The sequence below is a fragment of the Triticum urartu genome, chromosome 2 (assembly GCF_003073215.2).
Source record: "Triticum urartu cultivar G1812 chromosome 2, Tu2.1, whole genome shotgun sequence".
NCBI classification, from domain to species: Eukaryota; Viridiplantae; Streptophyta; class Magnoliopsida; order Poales; family Poaceae; genus Triticum; species Triticum urartu.
The window spans coordinates 30,471,967-30,485,107 of NC_053023.1; the positions used below are offsets into that span (position 1 = coordinate 30,471,967).

At 41.7% G+C, this 13,141-nt stretch overlaps 1 pseudogene; it reads right to left on the reverse strand.

Annotated features, from left to right (window-relative positions):
• Nucleotides 1-1,026: 1,026 nt before the first annotated feature.
• LOC125540821 lies at nt 1,027-3,807 on the reverse strand (annotated as a pseudogene).
• Between the last annotated feature and the right edge of the window lie 9,334 nt (nt 3,808-13,141).

The following is a 13,141-nucleotide window of genomic DNA, read 5'->3' on the forward strand; positions in this document are numbered from 1 at the left end:
CTATGTAAAACATTTCAATGCGAAAACAAATGCGATCATAATCGCAACCAAGGTAACAATTGATCCAACGGCATAATGATACCAAGCCTCGGTATGAATGGCATATTTTCTAATCTTTCTAATCTTCAAGCGCATTGCATCCATCTTGATCTTGTGATCATCGACGACATCCGCAACATGCAACTCCAATATCATCTTCTCCTCCTCAATTTTTTTTATTTTTTCCTTCAACAAATTGTTTTCTTCTTCAACTAAATTTAACCTCTCGACAAGGACGGTTGGCATTTCCGATTCACATACATCCTAGATAAATAAAATCTATGTCACGTTGGTCGGCATAATTTTCATAAACAATAAATGAACCAATAGTTATAAAGATAATATACATACCAAATCCGAATCATAGACAGGACGAGGGCCGGCGGGGGCGGATACCAAAACCATCGCACTATATAAGATGCAATAATAAATGTAAGAAAATGATACAAGTATCTATCTAAACATACAAGTAAGAATATTTTTCCTTTCAGAAAGAAGATAAGAATAAGAGGCTCACCACGGTGGTGTCGGTGATGAGATCCGCGCGGGTGATCGACGGCGGTGAAGACGAGGACGGGGCGTGACGGACCGCTAAATCTAGACAAATCTCGAGGAAAATGGAGCTTGGAGGTCGAGCTTCGAGAGGAGAAAGCTTAAGTAGTGTGGCTCGGGCATTCCATCGAACACCTCATGTGCATAGGAGGTGAGCTAGAGCACCACAAAGGCCTCTCCCCCTCGGCCAGAAAAAACAGAGCACTGTGCTCTGCTCTTGCGCGAGGGGGTATATATAGGCAATTCATTGGTCCCGGTTCGTGGCATGAACCGGGACTAAAGGGGAGCCTTTGGTCCCGGTTCATGCCACCAACCGGGACCAATGGTGGTGGGCCAGGAGCGAGGCCCATTGGTCCCGGTTCGTCCCACCAACCGGGACCAAAAGGTCCAGACGAACCGGGACCAATGGCCCACGTGGCCCGGCCGGCCCCCTGGGCTCACGAACCGGGACCAATGCCCACATTGGTCCCGGTTCAAGACTGAACCGGGACTAATGGGCTGAGGTGGCCTGGACCATAGCCCCTTTTTCTACTAGTGATAGAGGTACCCTTTAAACTCATATATCTAAGGTGAAACAAATTGCAGATATTCTTCCAATGATTATTACCCACTTGCTCATAGTCAGTTAAATCCAATACACGTAACACTGGAAAACCAGAAAGTTTTGGCAATAAGCTGAAAGCTGGACTAGACACAGTAAGTGACCTCACATAGGACAAGCTCAAGGCTGGCAGCTGATTGGCAACTTCTTCGGTGCTGGTTTGGATGGACAACCGGCGGATCTTACTTGGTAGATGCAATGGCTGCTGACCACCTAAAGTCGTCAGGAAATTCTCCTCATTTGACAAGGAAGTGATGAGGTCACGCACCATATCGTGTACATGACAAGAGCACACTTTATTCCCATTGCAAAACTGTATGGGCTGGACCAAGCTTTTATTAATGAGCTCTTCCAAGTAATCCTCTCCTACTTCATATAAAGTCTTCTCTGAGTTTTCTTCCACAAAACCTTCACCCACCCATTTCCATATCAGTTGTTCTGTTTTAATCTGATAATCCTCTGGATACACACAAAGATGCAGTAAACAAGTCTTTAGGTGTGGAGGTAGGTCAGAGTAACTAACTGATAATATCCGTCTCATCTTCTTCACATCATCATGACTATCATCTAGCCCTGAACCCATAGATTTGTGCACCTTGGACCAATATTCATGTGTATGTGTTCTTCCCATTTTACTGGATAGCAAACTAGCAATTGTAAGGATAGCTAAAGGCACTCCACCACATCTTTTCAAAATGTTCTCAGATACTTCAACCAATTGAGCAGGTGTTGTTTTATTCTCAGTGCCATATATTCTTTGGTAGAATAACTTCCTTGAATCAACAACAGAAAGAGGTTGCAGACGATATAAACCACCAGCTTCCTGGGCAACATTAAGAACACGAGTTGTTGTGATTACTCTACTTCCATATTCATTCTCAGCGAAAGCACATTTGATGTTGTGTTCCCAGACGAATTTATCCCATATGTCGTCAATGACAATCAAGTACCTTCAATTAATACCAAAAGACATCATAAGCCTATTGAAGTTCTCATAGTATGAGCAGAATTGAGCTATGTAGTAAAGTTTAACAACTTAAATCACAAATAGGGTGAAAATAAAAATTAAGAGTCAGCGCAATTGCAATTTCCTCATGACATCCATATCCATATACCAAACGTGAGGGCGGAGCACATATATACGTACCTCTTGTGTTCCAGGAATTTTTTTATCTCACGGCGTAAGTCTTCTTCACCCCACGATGCCTCATTGATGTTCTGATATGTCTACATGTCAAATTGACGGAGCAAGCTAATGTAAATCATCTTCATGTTAGGATTAAGAGACACAGAAACAAAAGCCAGACAATTGAATTCCCCTTTAAGTTTCTCATAGACTGCATTAGCAAGGGTTGTCTTGCCTAATCCACCAGAACCAACAATAGAGACCACCTTGAGTTGTTTCTTGGAAACCTCATCTCCCTCTGTCAACATCTCGACTACCTCAAGGCTCTTCTCGTCAATGCCAACGAGCTCGGTCGCCTTTTTATACAAGGTTGACAGGCGAAGGGTGTCAACTGTTGGACCAGTTGGCTTGGCAGGGGCCTTACTGTCAATCTGGTACCTTTTATGCCGCTCACTGATCTCCTCGATGTGTCTCTTGAAGTCTTTGATATCAATGCCGATCTTGTGCCGATTCTTGCCCTTGGTCAGCAGGCTGAGGCACTTATCAATGAAACCCCTGAAGCTGTGCGACTTCTCTGGCTGTCCATGGGTTTCGATGTGCACCATGAACTTGTCAATGTTATCTTCGAGGTCGTATGATAGGTCCCTCACATCCTTGGCCCAAAGCTTCCTCAGCTTGTCAGGCGGCTGGTCAATTGGCGCCTCAGAGATCTCAACCAGAGCGGCCTCCATATGCTCCATCTCAGCTTTGAGGAACATGATCTCGCCTTTCACACGCTTTTGAAGGTTGTACTCCTCGGTGATCAGGTCGGCGAGCTTGGGCAGAAGGGTGCCCATCGCTCCAAACACGGCCTCGGCCATGCTTGGCCGTACAAGCTAGCTCAGCCTCTCATCCGGTTGCTTGCGTTCTGCGACAAACAAACGGTAGGAGATGTGAGGGTAAACATTGCAAAAAGTCGTCAAAAGTATTACGCTGGACAAGCATGGTAAAAAACATCCAGATGCACACACAAGAGACTGCCCAGTCTAATTTGTCTGCTCACTGGATAACCATTACATGTATTTGTCCAATCTTAAAAGTCTCTTCAAGCTTGTCGGTGATGCACAAAATTCCATACATACACTATTTGCTAGCTACTAGCTATTACATGGATGATAACAATATAGATACGTGGACTGGACACCCAATCGATTTGTTCTGGGTCCGCCGCTGGTATAATATCATGAACAACTATTATTCTTTCAACTCCAAACTAAGAAGCACAGAGATTCGCAGCATGCTTAATCGGATCAGAATGGTAGCTAAAAAAGCATAACGTCAGAACGAACTGGGGGAGAGGGACGGGGAGGGGCTACTGACCGGCGGCGATGACCCCTGTTGAGCTCCCACCTTCAGCTGGATCTGGCGGTGGCTGAGGAGAGTGGTGAGAGTGAAGCCGTGTGTATAAATGCACTGATGGGGAGCTCTCAGCTAGGGAGGACAAGGGACGGAATGGAGAGAGTGACGGTTGGGAGCTGGGAAAGATATTTCTATTGTGTGGCTACAGAGCATGTTGCTGCAGCTAAGCTCAGTCTCATTTATTTATTTTTACGAACTGCGGCTTAGCCTTTTTTCTAAATCCAACCAATACAATACATCCATTAAACTGTTATCATGCATTCATGCATATGGGTTGTATCCTCATTGGTGCAACGATGAAATTGATGAAAAATTCTACTCTCAAAAAGGTAAAAGGATAAAAATGGGAAATACCACATATACTTTTTTAATTTGCATGATGATGAGGAACTTATTACTTGTGCAAAGGAGACCACACCATGCCATGCACCATCAAATGTGTTTTCCCTTCTTTTTGCTTTGATGGAGTAGATCTGGGCGGCCTGCATCAGGACCATTTAAAATGCAAGACACTTAAAAGAGGTGTCTGGAAAAATTAATTAGTTTTTTCTGAAACACTTGTGCTTATTTGTAGAGTATGGATGGGTGCTTAATTAGGCACATGTTCTGTGTTTAAGAAACAAACAGGTTTATTTTTATAAACACCTCTCTAAGCACATTGCATTGTAGTCCCTAATTACATTATATGCATAGATTTTGTCCGAGGACATCAAAAGTTTTAGGCATTGCCAAGAAAAAAATGTATACATCCATAATTCCAAATCGAAATTGATAGGTCAATCATGACACATTGAAGAGAAAGAGGACAACAAGCAGACAGCTGGCTGCCGGGACCCTTTATTCAACAGGGACCAAGGCCCGTCGCAACTAACCGCGCGGCGTGGAGCACGCTGGTGGGTGCGAATTAACTGCCACGACACACAAACCTGGAGTAGCACCATCAATGCTTTCCACACAGCGTTGAGTGTCTGGGCCAAGACTCTTAAATGAAAGTGGCTGGACAAAAATGACAGTGTCCTGGAAGATATATTTGTTCCATCAAGAGACTAATTATTACTCCATGGAAATAGAAGAGGCTGAAAATATATAAGAAACAGTAGCCTGGAAGAGAAAGACATATGGCAGAGCTAAAAAGTTGCCAGGATGGTCGGTCGTCGCACGGGTTGTTATTTTCTATGCGTATATAATCAGATCATCTACTGTACAGTTGAGGGAGGAGGAGGCGGAGCCTTTTCTGTTCCTGTATTGGGCTCAGATCGCCAATGCACCATCGAAGGGTTCGCCTTCGCCCTCATCGTCTGAGATCAGAGGCTTAGCTATGACTCGACAAAACTACCAGTTGCAGTGCAAATCTGCTAGGAAACAAACCATCCAGGGGTTCGCCCTCATCGTCGGAGCTCAGAGGCTTTAGCTATGATTCGACAGAACTATCCGTTGCGGTGCAAATCTGCGAGGAAACAAACTTTCAAATGTTAATCAAAATCACTTCAAAATCTCAGCAAGTCACGATTCGCCATTGTCTTCGCGAGCTGATATCACTTTGTTACTTCGATAAACATGAAGATCTGGAACTGAGGCCTGCAACTAAACAAGAGCTTGTAAACATCTAAATTATAACCGCAAAAAAAGAAAACATCTAAATTATAACCATCCAGATGACCATATATACTCTTCACTGAACCACGAAAGACGGAAACACTGTCGCTGTTTGCTATTTTTTTTTCTTGTTCAATTCAGTGCAGTTGCATACATTTTTTAGCAGTTCAAAATAACATGCTCCGTTGCCCCCCATGCACCAAAAATCCATTTTACTCTTATATCTGATAATTATCAAGGAAAATAATAGCCAATATAACAAGGTTTATTTATTCTGGTCTTTTACCGATAGGGACTGGAATTACAGGTTTTTGGTAAATCTCTGAAGTTTTCGGTTGTTTTTCGTCCAAAAAGCGTTTCTGGTAAATCTTGAAAGTTTTCGGTTGTTTTTCGTCCAAAAAGCATTCAAATAATCTCTGAAAAATTCAATCAAATTGGGTTAAATGTGAGAAAAAAATTCAAAATAGAAAATACCGGCCAGGATTTTTTTTCCGGCCGATCAGTTTTTTGTTTTCTTGACCTGAATTGAGAACCTTGAAATGACAACAATACATTAAACAACCAGCAAAAAATAAAAAAACATCAAAAATCGTATTGATCATCTTCTGTCAGTTTGAATGCAATTTCAAGAAAGATTAAAAAAATATTAACCAGGCAAAGCCAACAACAAAACAGATGCTAAGCAGTACTAATCAGAGGGGACAGAGCAGGGCGCCTCTGCTCATCTGGATCACCAGAAAACGGCACCAACTTAATGGATTCTCGTCTCAGTTGTGTTTTTTTTCTTTTGTTTCCTGTGACGACATGGCTCGTTCCTAGGTGTTTCCTGGTTTTATGGTTTAGTTAGAGCGGCGTGTATTCTTGATATGGACAACAACAAGACGTGGCAATGTCGTCCTCTTCCAGGTTTAATGACAGTGTGTACATTCATCGCCAGGATTGTTTTGATCCAGTGGAAACCAGATAGGAGACCAGACTTCACATACATTTGCTTACTTAATTGGGAAATCCTTGTCAGACAAATAATTGCACTCATCTCACTTTTGTTCTTGCCCTTGCAATGTTTATGTGGTACTCCCTCTGTCTCAAAATATAAGACGCTTTTTAACATATTTTGAGGTAGAGCGAGTACATGATAATAATGAAACAACATTTTTGCCTGATACTTAAGATATACATACCAAACTGGCCAATTCTAAGGTAATTTGACCAACCAACAAAACTTATAATATTAAGTTGTGATAACACTTATTGTTAGATTGAGAGAAAAGGCGTGTGCACTACACCAGTTGCACGGTGTAATATCTAACTATGTATCTATAAATGCAGTATGTTTCTTAATATTAAAGCTCTCACAGTCAATTGAGGTCTTCAATTTGAAATGGAGTCACCTGACTTGGATTGGCTCAACGATCTTTTTTTCAAAGAGCTCTCTCATTCAATTTGGTATGCTCCTTAATTTTAAAGCTCTCACAGTCAATTGAGGTCTTCAATTTGAAATGGAGTCACCTGACTTGGATTGGCTCAACGATCTTTTTTTCAAAGAGCTCTCTCATTCAATTTGGTATGCTCCTTAATTTTAAAGCTCTCACAGTCAATTGAGGTCTTCAATTTGAAATGGAGTCACCTGACTTGGATTGGCTCAACGATCTTTTTTTCAAAGAGCTCTCTCATTCAATTTGGTATGCTCCTTAATTTTAAAGCTCTCACAGTCAATTGAGGTCTTCAATTTGAAATGGAGTCACCTGACTTGGATTGGCTCAACGATCTTTTTTTCAAAGAGCTCTCTCATTCAATTTGGTATGCTCCTTAATTTTAAAGCTCTCACAGTCAATTGAGGTCTTCAATTTGAAATGGAGTCACCTGACTTGGATTGGCTCAACGATCTTTTTTTCAAAGAGCTCTCTCATTCAATTTGGTATGCTCCTTAATTTTAAAGCTCTCACAGTCAATTGAGGTCTTCAATTTGAAATGGAGTCACCTGACTTGGACTGGCTGAACGATCTTTTTTTCAAAGAGCTCTCTCATTCAATTTGGTATGCTCCTTAATTTAAAGCTCTCACGGTCAATCGAGGTCTTCAATTTGAAATGGAGTGACCTGACTTGGACTAGCTCAACGATCTTTTTTCCAAAGAGCTCTCTCATTCAATTCGGTATGCTCCCTAATTTTCAAGGCCTCATAATCAACTGAGGTCTCCAATTTAGAATTGGGTCACCCAATTTTGACCGGATAAATAAAATAAATTTTCAAGGAGCTCTCTCATTCAATTCTTTTCATTTACTATACTCCCTCAGTTTTGAGCTCTCCCATTAGACTAAGATATTCTATCAAGGAAATATCTCGTTCAATTCCTTTAATTCACAATGCTCCCTAATTTTGGAGGTCTCCCATTCGATTGATATATTCAATTTTAGACTTGGTTCACATCTTGACCGGGTCAACAATATCAATCCAGCTCACCCTCTAACCAGCTAGATAAAAAATGCCAATGTGAGATACTATAACACGAATATAGTACATGTAGTAATTGACACATAAATTTTTCCAACATATGTATGAGTTGATTAGCAGATAACACAGAACCACACCACAAAAGGCCCACCAAAACATCACACTATAAAGAAAACGAAAACACACTCCATCATCTTCCCCACTTGCCAAACCAAAGATTTCAAAATAAAAGTTGTATCAGTTTTTTGAAAAAGTCAAATTTCTTTAACTTTGACCAAGTTCCAAGCCAAAAACATCGACATCCGCAATACTAAATAAATAAAATAAGAAAATTCATTTCATGATGATTTAATGATACCAATTTGATATTGTATATATGAAAGGAAATATGCCCTAGAGGCAATAATAAAGTTATTATTTATTTCCTTATATCATGATAAATGTTTATTATTCATGCTAGAATTGTATTAACCGGAAACATAATACATGTGTGAATACATAGACAAACAGAGTGTCACTAGTATGCCTCTACTTGACTAGCTCGTTGATCAAAGATGGTTATGTTTCCTAACCATGAACAAAGAGTTGTTATTTGATTAATGAGGTCACATCATTAGTTGAATGATCTGATTGACATGACCCATTTCATTAGCTTAGCACCCGATCGTTTAGTATGTTGCTGTTGCTATTCTTCATGACTTATACATGTTCCTATGACTATGAGATTATGCAACTCCCGTTTACCGGAGGAACACTTTGGGTGCTACCAAACGTCACAACGTAACTGGGTGATTATAAAGGAGTACTACAGGTGTCTCCAAAGGTAGATGTTGGGTTGGCGTATTTCGAGATTGGGATTTGTCACTCCGAATGTTGGAGAGGTATCTCTGGGCCCTCTCGGTAATGCACATCACATAAGCCTTGCAAGCACTGCAACTAATATGTTAGTTGTGAGATGATGTATTACGGAATGAGTAAAGAGACTTGCCGGCAACGAGATTGAACTAGGTATTGGATACCGACGATCGAATCTCGGGCAAGTAACATACCGATGACAAAGGGAACAACGTATGTTGTTATGCGGTCTAACCGATAAAGATCTTCGTAGAATATGTAGGAGCCAATATGGGCATCCAGGTCCCGCTATTGGTTATTGACCGGAGACGTGTCTCGGTCATGTCTACATTGTTCTCGAACCGTAGGGTCCGCACGCTTAAGGTTTTGATGACAGTTATATTACGAGTTTATGAGTTTTGATGTACCGAAGGAGTTCGGAGTCCCGGATGAGATCAGGGACATGACGAGGAGTCTCGAAATGGTCGAGACGTAAAGATCGATATATTGGACGACTATATTCGGACATCGGAAAGGTTCCGAGTGATTCGGGTATTTTCGGAGGTACCGGTGAGTTACGGGAATACGGGGAAGAGTAATGGGCCTTGATGGGCTTTAGTGGGAAGAGGAAAAGGGTGCTGCGCCCCCCCTCCCCTTTGGTCCGAATTGGACTAGGGAAAAGGGGGCCGGCCACCTCTCCTTCTCCTCCTATTCCTTCTCCCTTCCTCCCCTTTTGGTGGACTCCTACTAGGACTTGGAGTCCTAGTAGGACTCCCATCCTGGCCGCACCCTATGCCTTGGCCGGCCTCCTCCTCCTCCATCCTTTATATACAGGGGCAGGGGGCACCCCATAGACACAGAAGTTGATCCTTGAGATCGTTCCTTAGCCGTGTGCGGTGCCCCCTGCCACCAAATTCCACCTCGATCATACCGTTGTAGTGCTTAGGCGAAGCCCTGCGTCGGCAGTACATCAAGATCGTCACCACGCCGTCATGCTGACGGAACTCTTCCTCGACGCTTTGCTGGATCGGAGCCCGAGGAACGTCATCGAGCTAAACGTGTGCTAAGAACTCGGAGGTGCCGGAGTAACGGTGCTTGGATCGGTCGGATCGGGAAGAAAACGTACGACTACTTCCTCTACGTTGTGTCAACGCTTCCGTTGCGATCTACAAGGGTACGTAGATCAGACTCTCCCCCTCGTTGCTATGCATCACCATGATCTTGCGTGTGCGTAGGAAAATTTTGAAATTACTACGTTCCCCAACAGTGGCATCCGAGCCTAGGTTTTTATGGTTTGATGTTATTTGCACGAGTAGAACAGAAGTGAGTTGTGGGCGATACAAGTCATACTGCCTACCAGCATGTCATACTTTGGTTCGGCGGTATTGTTGGACGAGACGATCCGGACCAACCTTACGCGTACTCTTACGCGAGACCGGTTCCCTCGACGTGCTTTGCACATAGATGGCTTGCGGAAGACTGTCTCTCCAACTTTAGTTGAACCAAGTGTGGCTATGCCCGGTCCTTGAGAAGGTTAAAATGGAGTCTATTTGACGAACTATTGTTGTGGTTTTGATGCGTAGGTGAGATGAGTTCTTACTTAAGCCCGTAGCAGCCACGTAAAACTTGCAACAACAAAGTAGAGGACGTCCAACTTGTTTTTGCAGGGCATGTTGTGATGTGATATGGTCAAGGCATGATGCTGATTTTATTGTATGAGATGATCATGTTTTGTAACCGAGTTATCGGCAACTGGTAGGAGCCATATGGTTGTCGCTTTATTATATGCAATGCAATCGCGATGTAATGCTTTACTTTATTACTAAGCGGTAGTGATAGTCGTGGAAGCATAAGATTGGCGAGACGACAACGATGCTACGATGGAGATCAAGGTATCGCGCCGGTGACGATGGTGATCATGACGGTGCTTCGGAGATGGAGATCACAAAGCACAAGATGATGATGGCCATATCATATCACTTATATTAATTGCATGTGATGTTTATCTTTTTATGCATCTTATCTTGCTTTGATTGACGGTAGCATTATAAGATGATCTCTCACTAAATTATCAAGAAGTGTTCTCCCTGAGTATGCACCGTTGCAAAAGTTCTTCGTGCTGAGACACCACGTGATGATCGGGTGTGATAGGTTCTACGTTCAAATACAACGGGTGCAAAACAGTTGCACAAGCGGAATACTCAGGTTATACTTGACGAGCCAAGCATATACAGATATGGCCTCGGAACACGGAGACCGAAAGGTCGAGCGTGAATCATATAGTAGATATGATCAACATAGCGATGTTCACCATTGAAAACTACTCCATCTCACGTGATGATCGGTTATGGTTTAGTTGATTTGGATCACGTGATCACTTAGAGGATTAGAGGGATATCTATCTAAGTGGGAGTTCTTAAGTAATATGATTAAATTGAACTTAAATTTATCATGAACTTAGTCCTGGTAGTATTTTGCAAATCATGTTGTAGATCAATAGCTCGCGTTGTTGCTTCCCTGCGTTTTATTTTGATATGTTCCTAGAGAAAATTATGTTGAAAGATGTTAGTAGCAATGATGCGGATTGGATCCGTGATCTGAGGTTTATCCTCATTGCTGCACAGAAAAAATATGTCCTTGATGCACCGATAGGTGACAGACCTATTGTAGGAGCAGATGCATACGTTATGAACGTTTGGCTAGCTCAATATGATGACTACTTGATAGTTTAGTGCACCATGCTTAATGGCTTAGAATCGGGACTTCAAAGACGTTTTGAACGTCATGGACCATATGAGATGTTCCAGGAGTTGAAGATAATATTTCAAGCAAATACCCGAGTTGAGAGATATGAAGTCTCCAATAAGTTCTATAGCTAAAAGATGGAGGAGAATCGCTCAACTAGTGAGCATGTGCTCAGATTGTCTGGGTACTACAATCGCTTGAATCAAGTGGGAGTTAATCTTCCAGATAAGATAGTGATTGACAGAATTCTCTAGTCACCATGACCAAGTTAGTAGAACTTCGTGATGAACTATAATATGCAAGGGATGACAAAAGTAATTCCTAAGCTCTTCGTGATGCTGAAATCAACGAAGGTAGAAATCAAGAAAAACATCAAGTGTTGATGGTTGACAAGACCACTAGTTTCAAGAAAAGGGCAAAGGGAAGAAGGGGAACTTCAAGAAGAACGGCAAGCAAGTTGCTGCTCAAGTGAAGAAGCCCAAGTCTGATCCTAAGCCTGAGACTAAGTGCTTCTACTGCAAAGGGACTGGTCACTGGAAGTGGAATTACCCCAAGTGATTGGTGGATAAGAAGGATGGCAGAGTGAACATAAGTATATTTGATATACATGTTATCGATGTGTACTTTACTAGTGTTTATAGCAAACCCTCAGTATTTGATACTAGTTCAGTTGCTAAGATTAGTAACTCGAAACGGGAGTTGCAGAATAAACAGAGACTAGTTAAGGGTAAAGTGACGATGTGTGTTGGAAGTGGTTCCAAGATTGATATGATCATCATCGCACACTCCCCATAATTTCGGGATTAGTGTTGAACCTAAATAAGTGTTATTTGATGTTTGCGTTGAGCATGAATATGATTTGATCATGTTTATTGTAATACGGTTATTCATTTAAGTAAGAGAATAAATTGTTGTTCTGTTTACATGAATAAAACCTTATATGGTTACACACCCAATGAAAATAGTTCGTTGGATCTCGATCGTAGTGATACACATAATCATAATATTGAAACCAAAAGATGCAAACTTAATAATGATAGTGCAACTTATTTGTAGCGCTGCCGTTTAGGTCATATTGGTGTAAAGCGCATGAAGAAACTCCATGCTGATGGGCTTTTGGAATCACTTGATTATGAATCAGTTGATGCTTACGAACCATACCTCATGGGCAAGATGACTAAGACTCTGTTCTTCGGAACAATGGAGCGAGCAACAGATTTGTTGGAAATCATACATACTGATGTATGTGGTCCGATGAATATTGAGGCTCGCGACAGGTATCATTATTTTCTGATCTTCACAGATGATTTGAGCAGATATGAGTATATCTACTTGATGAAACATAAGTCTGAAACATTTGAAAAGTTCAAAGAATTTTAGAGTGAAGTGAAAAATCACCGTAACAAGAAAATAAAGTTTCTATGATCTGATCGTAGAGAAAAGTATTTGAGTTACGAGTTTGGCCTTCAGTTAAAAACAATGTGAAATAGTTTCACTACTCACGCCACCTGGAACACCATAGCATAATGGTGTGTCCGAACGTCATAACCGTACTTTATTGGATATAGTGCAATCTATGATGTCTCTTACCGATTTACCACTATTGTTTTTGGGGTCATGCATTAGAGACAGCTGCATTCACGTTAAAAAGGGGCACCATCTATATCCGTCGAGACGACGCCTTATGAACTATGGTTTGGCAAGAAACCAAAGTTGTCGTTTCTTAAAGTTTGGGGTTGCGATGCTTATATGAAAAAGTTTTCATCCCGATAAGCTCAAAACTCAAATCGGAGAAGTG